This window comes from Dama dama, chromosome 16 (genome assembly GCF_033118175.1).
Source record: "Dama dama isolate Ldn47 chromosome 16, ASM3311817v1, whole genome shotgun sequence".
NCBI classification, from domain to species: domain Eukaryota; kingdom Metazoa; phylum Chordata; class Mammalia; order Artiodactyla; family Cervidae; genus Dama; species Dama dama.
This window is the reverse complement of record NC_083696.1, coordinates 18,982,844-19,000,779: the sequence shown is the minus strand read 5'-3', so window position 1 is coordinate 19,000,779 and position 17,936 is coordinate 18,982,844. Positions and strand designations below refer to the sequence as shown.

Sequence of the window (17,936 nt, the reverse complement as noted above, 5' to 3'; positions counted from 1 at the left end):
TTCTGCCATAGGGTGGTGTCATCTGCATATCTGAGGTTATTTATACTTTTCCCATCAATCTTGATTCCAGTTTGTGCTTCAACCAGCCCAGCGTTTCTCATGATGTACTCTTCATATAAGTTAAATAAGCAGAGTGACAATATATAGCCTTGGCATACTCCTTTCCCTATTTGGAAACAGTCTGTTTTTCCATGTCCAGTTTTAACTGTTGCTTCTTGACCTGCATACAGATTTCTCAAGAGGCAGGTCAGGTGGTCTAGTATTCCCATCTCTTTCAGAATTTTCCACAGTTTATTGTAATCCACAAAGTCAAAGACTTTGGCATAGTCAATAAAGCAGAAATAGATTTTTTTTTTTTTTTTTCCTGGAACTCTCTTGCTTTTTCAATGATCCAATGGGTGTTGGCAATTTGATCTCTGGTTCTTCTGCCTTTTCTAAAAGCAGCTTGAACATCTGGAAGTTCACAGTTCACATATTGCTGAAGCCTGGCTTGGAGAATTTTGAGCATTACTTTATTAGTGTGTGAGATGAGTACGATTGTCTAGCAGTTTGAGCATTCTTTGGCATTGCCTTTCTTTGGGATTGGAATGAAAACTGACCTTTTCCTGTCCTGTGGCCACTGCTGAGTTTTCCAAATTTGCTGGCATATTGAGTGCAGCACTTTCACAGCATCATCTTTTAGGATTTGAAATAGCTCAACTGGAATTCCATCACATCCACTAGCTTTGTTTGTAGTGATGCTTTCTAAGGCCCACTTGACTTCATGTTCCAGGATATCTGGCTCTAGGTAAGTGATCACACCATCGCCATTATCTGGGTCGTAAAGATCTTTTTTATCCAGTTCTTCTGTGTATTCTTGCCACTTCTTCTTAATATCTTCTTCTTCTGTTAGGTCCATACCATTTCTGTCCTTTATTGAGCCCGTCTTCACATGAAATATTCCTTTGGTATTTCTAATTTTCTTGAAGAGATCTCTAGTCTTTCCCATTCTGTTGTTTTCCTGTTTCTTTGCACTGATCACTGAGGAAGGTTTTCTTATCTCTCCTTGCTGTTCTTTGGAATTCTGAATTCAAATGGGTATATCATTCCTTTTCTCTTTCCCTTTTCCTTTTCTTTTCTTTTCTCAGCTATTTGTAAGTCCTCCTCAGGCAACCATTTTGCTTTTTGCATTTCTTTTTCTTGGGATGGTCTTGATCCCTGTCTCCTGTACAATATCAGGAATCTCAGTCCATAGTTCATCATCACACATTAAAGGAACCTCAGGAATCTCAAGGGGCCACCTGAGGCCAGTTTAAAGGAGTTCAGGCCCTTCACACACCCTGATCCTTATCAGCAACTCCACCCTTGAACCATTGTTATCAAGTCTTCCCCAGGAGGAACACAGTTTTGAGGGCTTGAGCTTGATGTAGCTCCCTTTACCTGGCAAAGTAATTCATTTTCTAATTCATTGAAAGCTCTCTCTCCAAGATTCAGTTTGGAGTGCAGAGGGCAAGTTTTTGGCATCAAAACTTTGTGTTTTTGGACAAGGATACAGCTGCTAGCTTCATCATCATTCCTTCAGGTAAAAATCTTGTGTTTACTTTAAAGCAAATTTATGGAAACACTCCATTTGAAATAGAATATATCACCTAATATTCTTATCCCTATGCCACACTGTTCACTTTTTATTATGAGCAGCACTCCTATAATCTCAAATTGTTCTTAGGAAATACTAATTTGTCATAGTGAAAGCTGTTAGCCCTCTCCTGAAAACTTTAATTTTATAGTCCTCTAATAAGGAAATTCTCACTAATTTGACTCAGTATAATTCAATTTTGGAAATTAGAGATAAAATACTTAAGACACCACAGTTTATGTTCATTTTTAACTTTCAAAATGTTCCTAACGATATTGTTCTTTTGTCTAAAATCACCCAATCTACACTGTAATTTTCTCATCTATGACATCTATAGATTTAGAATTTATAATTTTTCCTCATTAATCAAAGAGTTTGCCAAATTGCTCACAGTTTCCCTGTCCAATTCAAATTCTATCATATCTTTGGTTTCTTGAAAGCTCAACATCAAATTTTCAAGGTAGTTACCTTGAATGACATGGGTTTGACCGCGAGGGTCCATTTATATGTATTTTTGTTGTTGTTGTTGTTGTTCAGTTTGTTAGATAATTAGAATAGGAAAAAGAATTCCAAAGAAAGGGAAAATCCCGCAAAAATGGAACAAAAGAAAATCCACAGACTGGAGTGAGAACTTCAGGTGAAACAAACATGCCCCCTTCCTGGCTAGCCCAATTTGCATAGGGCAAGCTCAGGGGATAGGAGACAAAATTTATAAAAAGTGGAAGCCAAAAAGGATTGAAGCCTCTCATTTGGGGTGGGCCTGCCCTCAAGGCTCGAGGATGTACTTTCCTTTGCTTGCCAAATAAAACTGAGCTGCAACTGAGCTGTAACACTGGTCTGCCATTTCAAACCTTTGCTGCAGCAAGATAGAACCAAGGAAATCACACACTTCCCCAACATATCTGGTCCCATTTCTCAGATTTAATTGGCTGAAACAACCTCATCTTAGCCCCGTAAAATGGAGGCCAAGCACAGCAAAAGCCCAGCTCAGTGAAAGTTCACACTGAAGAAGCTGAACGCAAAGGAAACTGAGCGCAGAGGAAGTGACAAGAAGCCTAGCATGCTGGAAACTGGGACAACAAAAACAAACTCGGCAGAAAGCTCATGTACTCAGTCTAAGATCCCAGAAGACCTCTGGTTAAGATAGGAGATCCTTGCCCCTATGGCTCGAAGGACCTATGGCTAACAAAATCTTAATTCCTTTACAATCTCTCTCGTTTCTTGTTTCCTTGAACTCCCTGTGAACAGGCAAGTGACAGTGGGTGAAAGTGAGGGACTCTGGCCAGGGCTACTCCCCAGTGTGTCCTGAAGGCTCCACTATCTGCTTCAACCTAGTAGCTGCTGTCCAAGAAGGTGAGGGTTCTTCTGTCCTTAACCTCCTTTGTGCCAAGGATCAGGCCAACGATAATTGTGGACACAGGTCAGGTATTAACATTTTTCTGACAAGTTATGAAAGGGGTTCCTTCGTATGTTTTTCCCACTGTTTTTTCCTCCCATCCTTCATCTCCTTTCTCCATCTATGCCACTGTTTACAAAGTATTGGGCAGGTCATCATCTTTCCATTTCCAAAAGTTGTGCTTGAAACTGTTCACCAAGATTGGGACTCAAACCCATGTGGCAGGGACTCTGAGCTATGCTTAGTCACTCAGTCGTGTCTGATCGGGACTTGAGCCTGGTCAAAATCCATGGTGCCTCATTTCAGGACCTAATGAAGCTCAGGTTTTTGATGTCTCATTGCAAAAAAGTTCAGTGAGAGACACAGTGATAGGTAAGAGGTAGATTGTTTGGATTTAGAGAGAGGCACAGTCCACAGAGTGTGTCCTATCACAGAGGGTATAAGCAGCAGCCATGTAATGTAGTGTGGTTGGTTTTTTCATGACCTGGGTGATTTCATATTCTAATGAGTGGGAGGATCACTCCAACAATTGGGGAACCACCCACTCCTTGGTCTTTTGACAGTACCTTGGAACTGTCAAGTCACCTCTGGGTGTGTCATTTAGCTTGAAGATTGAGGATCAAGGTTTAGATGAATTTGACTTGTCTGCCATCTTGGGTCCATTTGATTTTAATTGGTTTATGTTATGCCCTTGGGCTATGTTAGTTTTTCAGAAGTTGTGCCCTGCCCTCTTAATTCCTGTTTCATGCTCTTTTCTTGAGCCCCATCCAGGCCCACAATGTTGCCTCTACAATCTTCTGGGGGGACAACCAGAAAATAGCTGTCCCTTGGGGGGTGGGGGGAATACTATATAATATCCAAGCCCTCTAGATATTCAGGCCTTCATCTTCCATGTTTCCTACAACATGTGCAACAAGAGCATCTCTCAGTAAACCCGCTAAGGTGGGTGACAGACACACAATGCCTTATAGAAATCCATCTGTTTGTGGCACCCCTTCAAGGGCAATCAGGCTTCCAGGGATAATGTTTGCCACTTTGGAAGTTGGCCCTGCAGGCCGTTTAGGTCCAAACCTTACCACCCTTCTCCTAAAGTTACAAACATATCCCCCAGATCAAATCTCCATCCATTTTTATGGAACCTCTGGTCTGTTGCCTCTTACCAATTTGTTCTTAAGCCACTTACTAACTCCTACAACCAGGACCCTGCTCCCTTGTAGGCAATATCACTCCACTCTGCTTATTATTAAAATACTCTTAATGCCCCTAGTAGGACCAGATAACCCACTCCTTTGTCATTACTTCTGTTATTACCTAAAGTGGGTCTATGACAATGAAATGTTTACCATTAGAAACACCCTAAACTGCTCTTTTGGAGGACTAGGGGAAGAAATCAGTGACTTACATTCCCTCAGAGGAATGAGAGGATAAGTCTTACGCCTATTTCACCAGATTCCCAGTCTCAGGGCACAGGATTGGATTGCTTTACATCATGATGTCTATTCCCATCTGCAGTGGACAAACCAGCAATGAGTTAAGGCTACAACCCCTTAATCCTACCCAGCATTAGTCACGCTAGAAACCTTGAGGATGCCCAACTCCAGCCTGGGGGTCCCAGGAGGTCAACCTGTCTCGACCTGCCTGGGGATCTGGTCTCCAGGAGGTTGTCACACCTCAACCTGCCTGGGGATCTGCACCCTGACCTGGGGATGCCCGGCTCTCAGGTTGCAACAGTACTAGGTAGGATAAGCTTCAGATAGACTCAACCCTAAGGAAGTACACCCATAAAAATAGAAGGAAGTCTATTCGGATTTTTCTTTTTTTTCTTTTCCTCCCTGTCATCACTGTCTTTTGGATGGGAAATAACCAATCCACTTCCCGACAGATGCCCTTGAGATTCATCCTTGATAACTGGAAGCTGTTCAATCCTCTAACTCTAAGGAGAAGTCACTTAAAATTCTTTTGTGCCACAGTGTGGCCATGGTATCCTTTGGGGATAAAGAACACTGGCCTGAGGATGGGAGTTTAAAATACAGTACCACCCTGCAGCTACACTTATGCTGCAAAAGACAAAGGAAATGGACAGAGACCCCCTATGTCCAAATTTTCTTCTGACCAAGAGATATGAAGGAACTCTGTCTTAAGTATGGGATTGTTGTATGCCCTAAAGGCGAGCCTACTAAGCAGATAATATTAGGCACAGACAACCAAGAGAAGGAAGCCCCCCATAAACGCTCACCTCCCATGGCTCCTGATTTGCCTGGTGCTCCTTCCTCATATCCCACCTGCCCCCATATCAGGGAGTACCCGCTCCACAAAAGCCAACTCCAGTATGTCCCTTAGTTGAAACTGGAGAATTCAGACCAACCTGGGTCCATAAGCCCTTATCCCAGGACAGATCAAACAAGACTTAGGAAGCTATACAGATGACCCAGGCAAATATATAGATACATTCTAACATATTACCTTGGCCTTTGACTTGACATGGAAGGACATCACGGTCATATTTAGTCAAATTTTATCAGACCCTGAGTATGCTGGGGTCTTAAATGAAACTCAAAAGTATGCTATGGGGCTACACATGTCAAGTGATAAATAGCCAGTGGGGGAAACTGTGGTCCCCTCCTCAGATCCTAATTGGAATTATAATGACCCTGAGCACATCTGGGTAAGGGATCATTTTCTGATCTTGTAAAGGCAAGACTTAAAGCAGCCCAACTAAAAGTAATCAGCTATGCCAGGGTCTCAGCAATAACACAGGAGCCCAAAAGAACCCCATTACCTTTCTTCAAAAGAAGAAAGAGGCCCTTCAAAAGTTTACCAATCTGGACTTAGACTCTTACGAAGGACACGTGATTTTAAAGGACAAATTCCTACCCCAATGTGCATCAGACATCAGGATGAAGCTACAACAGCTACAGCAGCAGGACCTTGCTGCCTCTTTAGATGAGATGGTTCAGACAGCCACCAATATCTTTTATAACAGAGAACAGGAGAGGGAAGCCAAGACCCAGAAAAGGGAGAAAAGGAAAGAGACAGTTATTCCCAGACCCTGGCTGTCCTCCAGTGAAGCCCTATGACAAACCCTGAGTCCTTGAAGGACAAAGCATGAGGCAAACACCTAATCTGTAGACTGGTGGGACATTGGGCCAGTGTCCAAACTGTGACACGTCTCCTAAAATGGCTTGTTGCAAATGCCATCAATTGGGACATAGGGCAGCACTCTGCCCTCAGGACCCAAGAGCCTCAAGGTCAAGCACCAAGCCTTCCCTCAGGATGGTTCAATAGGACTGAAGTGGCCCACTCCAGCCAATCCACCTGTCACTGATAACCGTCATGTGACTGGAGCCATGGGTGCAACTGGATTTGGCAGGTAGGTCTGAGAATTTCTTGGTTGACAGAGGGGCTACCTACTCTGTCCTGGCCTCCTACTCTGGAGCCTTCTCCTCCCAAACCTGTATCATTTTGGGTGCTACAGGAAAAACAATTATAAAAAGATTCACCTGAGCATTTCTTTGTTGCTGGAATGGACAAATATTTTCCCACCAGTTTCTGGTGGTCTCTGAGTGTCCTACTCCTTTATTGGGAAGAGATATACTCACTCAACTGGGGACCACCCTTGTAATGGGAAGCTTTTCAGCCCTTAGGGTCCTACAGCTTGTCGTTTCTACTGAGGAACTCATTACACCCTCTCCAATAGGGAGGGATCAAGAACTATGGGAAGACAAAATTAACCCCCAGGCGTGAGACCAGGGGACTCCTGAATGAGCCCACCAGGCTGAACCAATTGTCATTGTCCTCCAAGATCCCACTCAGTTTCCAAACAGGAAACAATACCCGCCCCCCCCCCGCCCCCCCCCCCCCCCCCCCCAGAAAAGAAGCTCAGGAAGGACTATAGCCTCTAATAAAAAAATTCCTTGCCTGTGGGTTATTGGCCCCCACCAATTTGCTGTGCAACACCCCAATCCTCCCTGTAAAGAGAAAGGATGGGACTTGGCGAATGGTTCAAGATCTCCAGATGAGAAATGAAGCTGTAGTCCCCACAGTACCCAATCCCTATGTAATCTTGAGAGAAATCCTGCCTAGTGCCAAGTGGTTTACAGCCCTGGATCTCAAGGCTGCATTCTTTAGCATATCACGGGCTAAAGAATCCCAATAGCTTTTTGTCTTCAAGTGGGAGGCTCCAAGAGCAAAACACCAACAGATGATTTGGACATTTTTACCTCAGGGGTTCAGAGATAGCCCCAACCTGTTTGGGCAGGTTCTTAGCCTGGATCTCCTAGATTTGGACCTGGGACCTAATGAGAAATTATTACAATATGTAGATGACCCACTAATCTGCTCTTCAGATGAGAAAATGTCCAACAACATGCAATTCAGGTTCTAAACTTTTTGGCAATGGGGAACACATGTAAATCCATGGCTGATTCATGTCAATGTATGGCAAAAACCACTACAATATTGTAAAGTAATTAGCCTCCAACTAATAAAAATAAATGGAAAAAAAATAAATAAGCTTTTTGGCAGAGAGGGGATATAAAGTCTCCCATACTAAGGCAGAGATGTTCAAGGCAAAGGTCACTTGCCTGGGAGCTCACATTACTCATGGGTCCAGGAGGCTGTCCTCTGAATGAGTACAAGGAATCCTCCAGTTGTCCTTCCCCATGACTCAAAAGGAATTGCAAGCTTTCCTGGGGCTAACTGGGTATTGTAGAATCTGGATACCCAACTGTGGTCTAATTGCCCAGCCCTTATATGAAAGTTTGAAGGGGCAGGATGATTCAATCCCATTATGTGAGGAACTCCTCAAAAGAAGACAGAGGCTACACTAAAACAAGCCTTAACTCAAGCACCCGCCTTGAGATTGCCAGACCTAGAAAAAGCATTCCAACTTTATTCCCAAGGAAAGGAAAGAATAACCTTGGGAATGTTAACTCAAAGGTTGGGACCTTAGTCCTAGCCTGTAGCTTACTTATCCAAGAGGCTTGACCCAGCTTCCCAAGGCTGGCCCCCTGCCTTTGAAATATTGCAGTCCTGATAGAAGATGATTTAAAACTCTCTCTTGGGGGCGATTTTTACCAGGCACCAAGTAAAACAACTCCTTAATGGGATTTATGGATGTCTGATCAAATGATCTTCCAATATCAAGTAGTGCTGATGGGAAATCCAGGCTTGACTATATCCTCTTGTGAGGTTCTTAACCCAGCTACCCTCTTGCCTACCCTTGAGGGCTCTCTCCCCTTTCACTCTTGCCTAGAAACTTTGGACCACTGGACAAAACCCCAAGCAGGATTGTCAAAAGATCCTCTGACCAATCCTGAGGAAATTTGGTACACTGATGGAAACAGCTTTGTCTTGGATCTAAAAAGAAGACACAGCCATGCAGTAGTCTCAAATTTTGAGACCATAGAGGCTAAACATTTGCCACCAGCTGTCAAGGTACCAGGGCACAACTTCTAGCTTTAGTACTCACAAGTCAAGCCATGGGAAAACAAAAACAAAACAAAAGAGGACACTCAATATACCTGTGAGTCCCTGGGAGAGCTCAGATACCTATTCAGGACTATAGATGACTGTCATTCTAATGAACACCTCAAAAATTAAGTTTCTGGGGATAAGGTTTCTCAGGATAGCTCTAAAGAGCCAACACAACTTGGCAGGTGTTCCACTCCAAAAGAGACAGAAGATAGACCTCCTGATCCCTAGATCTCCTGATCCCTAAACAAGGAGGGACTTGAGCAATCTTGAATGAGACGTATTGTTTCTGGGTAAATACCTCCAGCTAAGTTAAAGAAATGAGTTTGAGGAAACTCCGGGATTTGGTGTGGACAGGGAGGCCTGGCATGCTGCAATTCATGAGGTCGCAAAGAGTCGGACATGACTGAGCAACTGAGCTGAACAGAATTGAAGTTAAAGAAAGTCTCACAGTCCTCAAGAAAACATTCAGATCCTACAGGATCTCAAAGAACAAGCTGGAGAATTCCCAGGTGGCTACAATCTCTCTTTGGGGGATTTTTCTCCTGGTGAGGGGGAACTTGGAGTTGGTTAATGCCCCTACTAATCCCTGTTATCACCATATTGATGCTGCTTGTGATTGGTCCATGTATTATCAATTGTCTAACCCATTTTGTCTCTACACAGGTCAATAAGCTACAACATGAAGTGCGAGTTCAACAAGGATATATAAAACTACACCCGACAATGGAAAATATCACTCACCCTCAGATGGACACTGCTATTAGAGCTCTGAGGCTTGAGATTGGCAAGAGGGTGAGGTCCAAGGCCCTTCGCCAACCCAGCTCAGCAGGAAGTAGCCAGAGAGACCTCATGACCCTATTCCCAAAGAATCTGACTTCCCATTTCTTGAGGGGGAAATGTTAGATAGTTAAAATAGGAAAAAGGAGTCCAAAATGGCAGTGGCTAAAAGAAAAAGAAAGGGAAAAGCCTGAGAAAAAGAAACAAAAGAAAATATACAGACCAGAGTGAGAACTTCAGGTGAAACAAAGACACTCCCCTCCTGGCTAGTCCAATTTGCATATGGCAAGCTCGAAGGGAGGAGACAAAACTTATAAAAACAGAAAGCCAAGATGGATTGAGGCCTCTCATTTGGGGTGGGCCAGCCCTCAAGCCTAGAGGGTGTACTTTCTAAAACTGAGCTCTAAAGGAGCTGTAATACTGGTCTGCCATTTCAAACCTTTGCTGCAGTGAGACAGAACAGGGGAAATAACACACTCCCCAGACAAGCTATAAATACTGCAGTATACAGTCAGCAAAAGCAAGACCAGGAGCTAACTGTGCCTCAGATCATAAACTCCTTATTGCAAAATTCACACTTAAAGAGAGTAGGGAAAACCACTAGACCACTCAGGTATGACCTAAATCAAATCCCTTACAATTATACAACAGAAGTGACAAGTAGATTCAAGAGACTAGACCTGATAGATAGAGTGCCTGAAGAACTATGGATGGAGGTTTGAAATATTATACAGGAGGTGGTGATTGAACCCATTCCCAAGAAGAAGAAGAAATGCAAAAAGGAAAAATGGTTGTTGGAAGAGGCCTTACAAATAGCTGAGAAAAGAAGAAAAACTAAAGGCAAAGGAGAAAAGAAGAGATATAGCTATCTGAATGCAGCATTTTTGAGACACTTTTTTTTAAAGTTTTGAATAGCAAGGAGAGATTTTAAAAAGCCTTAAAAAAGATAAAAGAAAGCCTTCCTAAGTGATCAATGCAAAGAAATAGAGAAAAACATTGGAATGGGAAAGAATAGAGATATTTTCAAGAAAATTAGAGATACAAAGAGAACGTTTCATGTAAAGATGGTTATAATAAAGGACAGAAGTGGTATAGACCTAACAGAAGCAGAATATATTAAGAGTTGCCAAAAATACACAGAACTATACAAAAAAGGTCTTCATGACCCAGATAACCATGACGGTGTGATCACTCACATAGAGACAGACATCCTGGAGTACAAAATCAAGTGGGCCTTAGGCAGCATCACTACAAACAAAGCTAGTGGAGGTGATGGAAACCCACCTGAGCTAAATTGAATCCTAAAAGATGATGCTGTGAAAGTGTTGCACTCAATATACCAGCAAATTTGGAAAATTCAGCAGTGGCCACAGGACTAGAAAAGGTCAGTTTTCATTCCAATCACAAAGAAAGGCAATGCCAAAGAAGGTTCAAACTACCGCATAGTTGCATTCATCTCACACAATAGCAAAGTAATGCTCAAAATTCTCCAAGCTAGGTTTCAACATACATGAACTGAGAACTTCCAGATGTGCCAGCTGGATTTAGAAAAGGCAGAGGAACCAGAGATCAAATTGCCAACTTCCATCAGATCATATAAAAAGCAAGAGAATTCCAGAAAAAAAAAAAAAAAAAAATCTGCTTTATTGAGTTGGCCAAAGCCTTTGGCTGTGTGGATTACAACAAACTGTAGAAAATTGTTAAAGAGATGGGAATACCAAGCCACCTTACCTGCCTCCTAAGAAATCTGTATACAAGTCAAGAATTAGAACCAGTTAGAACCAGATATGGAACAGTGGACTGTTTTCAAATTGAGAAAGGAGTATGTCAAGACTGTATATTGTCACCTTGCTTATTTAACTTATATACAGAGTGCATCATACAAAAGGCCAGACTACATGAAGCACAAGCTGGAATCAAGATTTCAGGGAGAAATATCAAAAACCTCAGATATGCAGATGACACCATCCTTATGACAGAAAGCATAGAGGAACTAAAGAGCCTCTTAATGAAAGTGAAAGACTAGAGTGAAAAAGCTGGCTTAAAATTCAACATTCAAAGAACTAAGATCATGGCATCTGGTCCCATCACATCTTGGCAAATAGATGGGGAAACAATGGAAGACATGATAGACTTCCTTTTCTTGGGCTCCAAAATCACTGCAGATGGTGACTACAGCCATGAAATTAGAAGACGCTAACTCACTGGAAGAAAAGCTATGACCAACCTAGACAGCATATTCAAAACCAGAGACATTACTTTGCCAACAAAGGTCCTTCTAGTCAAAGCTATGGTTTTTCCAGTAGTCATGTATGGATAGGCATGTTGGAACATAAAGAAAGCTGAAAGCTGAATAATTGATGCTTTTGAGCTGTGGTGTTAGAGAAGACTCTCGAGAGTCCCTTAGACAGTAAGGAGGTCAAATCAGTCAATCCTAAAGGAAATCAGTCCTGAATATTCATTGAAAGGACTGATGCTGAAGCTGAAACTACAATACTTTGGCCACCTGATGCAAAGAACTGACTCATTGGAAAAGACCCTGATGCTGGGAAAGATTAAAGGTGAGAGGAGAAGGGGATGACAGAAGACAAGATGGTAATACTGACTCAATGGACATGAACTTGAGCAAGCTCTGGGTAATGGTGAAGGACAGGGAAGCCTGGTGTCCTTCAGTCAATGGGGTCACAAAGAGTGTACATGACTGAGTGAGTTAACTGAACTGATACCACATGAATCTGCTTATATACAGCCATAGATCCAGAGAAACTGCATAATAGGGAGGGCTGACTATAAATGATCTTGGATTGTCAACTATGGGGAAAGTCAGTGTTCCTAATCCCTAAGTGTTCAAAGGACAACTGTACCCATTTAATTATCATATCCAGTACACTTAAGATTTCAAAATAATGTTTTGTTAATGACTGAAAACTCTCTACCTCTAACAAACCTCTCATTCTCTTATCTTATGCACATCTCAATCTAGAAATCTCCCAGGAACATCAAAATTAACTTGATAAATGTAAATTTCAAACAGGTTCTTTTCTCACAGTGAATCTTTCTACCATCCAAGCAAAAACCCGTGACTCATCCTTGACATTTTCCTCCCTCTTGTAGTGTATGAGTTACCTAATCTTAACATGTCTACCATTTGAATTCTATCTTGAAACCATTTATATCCATGTTTGCTCTTTAGTTGGTGTCTTAAGCATTTCTTAAATTATTGAAACATTATTTAATTGTAAGCCTTATCTATGAGTTCTCAGTAAGCCCCAAGGTTATATATTTTTAAAAGGGAAATGTGATCAGATGTAATTTCAATTTAAACATGCTATAAATTATTATATCTGTCATTTAAGTTTAAAATCTTTAAAAGTCTGACTTTTATTGTCATAGAAGACATGTTTAATTTTTATTTTTTATGTTATCTCACAAGGACAATGGGATGCATCAAAGTTTTTAAAACAAAGAAATTAAATAATCTAAGCTATATAAAGGCCATTATGGATGACATAAGGGGACAGGGTGGGTTGTGCCAAGAAAGGAAGCAGGTAGGCAATAAAAAGCTCACTGTAGTCATCTAGTCAGTGAAAGAGGGCTAGGGTGGAAGCAGTGGAGATGCTTACATTTTTTTTAAGGCATTCTGGATAAGAATTGCTGATGGGTTATATGTGAGGGTGGGTTGCCCTAAGTAAAAATATAGACTGTATCCTAAGTCATTTTCTTCACAACTGTATGAATGCACATGGCATTTACTGATACAGAAGAGAGAGAGGAGATGTAAATCATCTGGTTTTTATTTATCTGGACTTGCCTAACAATTCCCCAATGGAGCAATCAACTAGACCTATGTTAACACAACAGGGTGTCAAAATGTGAAATAAGATATGTCAAAATAAGATACAAATATTGAACAGATATCAAATACCATAGCAACTTTTGAGGCAGACCTTTCTGAGGGCTGCAAAACAAAAAATATCTGAGGATTAGATTACTTCCTTTCATGAGTATTTATGGTGTTATGTGTCTGAAAATTGAGAGAATTGTTCTAGATCTATTTTGCAAAACCTGCTATTGTACAGCAAGTGCCACTCTTCTTTCAAAGAGTTTAATGGAAGTATTTGGAAAGCTTGATATCTTCCCGAGCAGTTAGGAAAAGCATACTGAACTAGTATTTTAAGCCTTCTTGGGAAATCCATAGGACGACTATCTGCTTTGGTGGCAGAGCAAAAGAGAATGCCTGCTGCTTTGGGATCTACCTTCACTCACAGAGATACCTCAAGAAGAGAATGTTTGAGTCGACCTCATGGATCAGCTGTGGACCATGTAGGAGAGGGAGACACTCACGCAGACTGTCTAAAGAGTGATATAAGAATTAGAAGGGAAAGATGCTTTTTGAGTGTATGGCTATAAAAAAGAGTAAGCAATGCAGGAATGGACTGGATTTGCTAACATTAAGACTGTGTGTGTGTGTGTGTGTGTATTGAAGAGGGCAAAGGTTCTCCAAAGTACCAATAAAATTCCTTATTTAGGAAACAAGACCCTGATGCTGGGAAAGAGTGAAGGCAGGAGGAGAAGGGGATAACAGAGGATGAGATGGTTGGATGGCATCACCAACTCAATGCACATGAGTTTGAGTAAACTCTGGGAGTTGATGATGGACAGGGACGCCTGGCGTGCTACAGTTCACGGGGTGGCAGAGTCAGACATGACTGAGCGACTGAACCGAACTGAAGATTTAAACAATTTGTAAACTTGGATAAGATAACAGCACCGTTCAGTAACATTAATAAAGAAATCCACACCCCCCCCACCCCCCCGCACCGGCCTCTACTTTTTCTCTTTTACCCATAAATATTAAACAGGATAGAAATACAATATAGCATATTATATACTTACTGATATGTAACTTATATTAACTAGTAAGGGTACAAATTATACCATTAATAATTGAGAGGATAGACTGTCAATTAGTAAAGAATCTAGCCTGTAGCAGGACTTGGCTGGGAAGGAGAAATTCACAAATTTTCTTATTATATAAATAAAACATTTTAAACTAAATTTAGATCATATAGGCAGTTATAATAACCATAGAACATTTTGTTACTCAAGAATAATAAGGAAAATCATGTGGCCTTACAAGTTTTCACCCAACTGAAAGGGAAGGGTGGAAGACAAGCAAGGAGATACAAATTGGAAGCCAAAAACATGCAGTTAGCATTTCAAGCTGTAACAGTAAATGAGGAGTAAATGAACATTATTCTTATCTTTTTCTAAGAGGCCTCATGCTGTATCTCAGAAAAGGATAAAATTATAAGGAATGATGTCATCTAGGACCATATTTTCTAATTTAAGAGATATCAGCTATCCAGCAAATTTCTAGACCTGTAATTATTTTTTTCTTTAAATTTTAATTTTTTTAGAGGTAATAACTATTCAATAGAAAAGGAAGAATTATTTAGCATCAAAGAGATAATTAACAACATTTAGAAAAGTATTAAAGCAATCTCACTTAAAATTCAATCTATTCTTAGAAAATGTATATATATTATTACAAGGAAGGACAAAATCAGATGCTAAATCTATGAGATATAATAGGAGGGAACGCATAAATATTGGATTCACACAAATGTGGTACTGAACCCAACTTTAGTAATTTTTAAGTGTGGAACTTAGAAATACTTCTGAAAGGTAAAATATAGCTGTCTCATGTGGTTATTGTGCAGATCTGTGGAGTCATTACAGCGAAGCCCTTTGAATAAGCACTCAAAAAATACTTTGATTATATTTTATAAAGAACTTATTTTCCAAGTCATACTTTATAAATACTGCATTGCTAAATATAAAAGAACATACAAACCTGAAACCTAGTGCTTGGCAGAGTCAATGAATGTTAGCAATTTTTACTGTTTGTTCTTCTCTCTCTAGGGTACGAGCCCCCCCAGGCCCTCTGGCTTTGCCCTGCCTGCCCCATCATCCCCAGTCTAGCAGGCTCAGGCTCTGGCCACTGCTCGGTTGCAGCTGGTGGAGTTCTCGGCCTTTGTGGAACCACCAGATGCAGCTGACTCTTAGCAGAGGCAACTTTTGTACACATCAGTCAGCACTGACCCAGCCCTGGAACACCCCCACTCGAGAGTGTGGATGTCTGGCAGATCTACAACAAATTCCACGAGAAAAAAGGTGATCTGTGGGAGCTGTATGATCATGGGGCTCCCCGTATCTTCTTCCTGGTCAAGTTCGGGGCCAACTTGAACCAGGGCCCGAGTGGTGAGGAGGTGGGGGCCAGGGGCAGCAGCGGTGGCTTCTGTGGAGTGAGCAGCCAGCATGACAGCCTGGAGAACGAGACCCTCACCTGTTGCTCCAAGGCCTGCTCCTTCGGCAAGCAGGTGGTAGAGAAGGTGGAGACCGAGCGTGCCCAGCTGGAGGACGGAAGATTCGTGTACCGCTTGCTGCGCTCACCCATGTGTGAGTTCAGTTCAGTTCAGTCGCTCAGTCCTGTCTGACTCTTTGCGACCCCAAGGACTGCAGCACGCCAGGCCTCCCTGTCCATCACCAGCTCCCGGAACTTACTCAAACTCATCTCCATTGAGTCAGTGATGCCATCCAACCATCTCATCCTCTATTGTCCCCTTCTGCTCCCGCCTTCAATTTTTCCCAGCATCAGGGTCTTTTCCAATGAGTCAATTCTTCGCATCAGATGGCCAAAGTATTGGAGTTTCAGCTTCAGCATTCATCCTTCCTATAAGTATTCAGGAGTGATTTCCTTTAGGATGAACTGGTTGGATCTCCTTGCAGTCCAAGGGACTCTCAAGAGTTTTCTTCAACACCACAGTTCAAAAGCATCAATTCTCCAGCGCTCAGCTTTCTTTATAGTCGAACTCTCACATCCATACACCACTACTGAAAAACAATAGCCTTGATTATATGGACCTTTGTCAGTAAAGTCAAGTCTCTGCTGTGTAGGTTGGTCATAACTTTCCTTCTAAGGAGTACCTGGTGAATTTTCTGCACAAATTGTGGCAGCTGCCAGAGTGTTATATGATGAACAGCATCCTGGAGAACGTCACTATCCTCCAGGTGGTGAGGGAGACACCAAGAAACTGTTGCTCTGCACCACCTACATCTTTGAGATTTTCACCAATGAACGGGGGAAGGGGGCGGCACTACATTTACCACCTGATCAGGGACTGAAGGGGGACCCCAAAAGGGGCTCACCCCCCAAGAATATCCTCTCCTCCCAGGCAGGACCTCCAGCTTTCCCCATGCTTCTTACTTGGGGAGGGGACTGCTCCCTGTTAGGATCTTAAAAGCTGGGTGGTGAGCAGAATGGGCTGGGACTGAGAGGGGAAGATGAATCCTGATCTTGAAACCTCACAGGGGTGTCTGAAAGGACAGGTCACCCCAGAGCATTGGGCAATGAGGACAGGAGTGAGACAACCACTGGGAGAGCTCTGGCTTCTGTCTCTGACAGGTGCCCTCCCTTTTATTTGTTCTGGATATTTCGGAGGGCCCCAGTGACACACAGGCTTGTCCCTTTCTGTTTTTCTGCATCTCCTTCTTCTCAATCTTCCTCTTCTTACCACCTCCATCCCGGGCACCCTGATATCAACTAGTGAAGGTGAACCCTTTCTGAGCAGTGGCAGAGTCAGGTGAGCCCTGGAAATATATTATTATTTTTTTAATATAATGAGATATTTATAAGTGGGTGTTAGGGTCTTGACTTTTTCTCATCTGGGCAAGCAGTGGAGTGAGGCTTTTTAATCTCATTTCCTCTTCTAAATGTGCCATTGAGCTAGACTGTGTTGCCTTCCTCTCCTCCTCTCCCCACAAAGCGTTGGTTTGTGTTTTGACAGAGGATAAAGCTATTTTCCAAAAAAGAAAGAAATAAATAAAGAAACCTACCCTTAACTTAAATCTAAGATGTAGCTTGTACATTTATAAACTTATGAAAAACTTTCTTGAGTCATGAAAATATTCTCTGAGCTTTTGGCACTGCTATTTCTTCAAATTGTTAATAAACTTTAAAGACAGATTTCACTTCATTTAAAGATTTCACTCTCCGGAGATCTGTTGCTCACCCACAGGGCATTCTCTCCTCATAACCAATTGATTTATTGCAGTTGTTACAGTTCATTAAAAGAATGAGGAATGCTGATAATTCAGCAGATGAAATTTGTTGGTCTCTCTATGGGTCAGCTACCACTGTGAGATTTGCCCTGTGGACCAGGGAAGCATTATGTGGGAGAATAAATAAAAAATGGTGCTTGCTTTCAGTCCTTAGGTTGGATGGGTATATCCTTTGTGAATCAAATCAATGAGTATTTCTCAACTGCTTAAATTTTGGGGTTTTCTTTCAAAATTATTTTGACCGTCACTGTTTTAACAAGTGATTTTCACTATGGCCCAATATGAGTTTTTATTTTTGGAGGCAACACTGATCTCCATAGGTGTAGCAAAAATGGAATTTTAATACCAACAAAGGTGCTATACAAATACAAAATAATTAATACAGTACAGCAGTAGGGTAAAGAGAAAATTGTGAGTGACAGGTGTTTATTTAATGTATGCCTGACAGAGTGTTAGGTATTCAAAGTTTAGTAGTAAACAAGACAGGCATAGGATGTGAAGAAAGACAGGAAGCATTACAAATTGATGTAGCATTACTAGTCTTGCTAT

The 17,936-nt window shown here is 41.7% G+C and overlaps 1 pseudogene; it reads left to right on the top strand.

The window, feature by feature from the left end:
* Positions 1–13,496: 13,496 nt before the first annotated feature.
* On the top strand, positions 13,497–16,451 carry LOC133071336 (transcriptional enhancer factor TEF-4-like; annotated as a pseudogene).
* Positions 16,452–17,936: the final 1,485 nt, after the last annotated feature.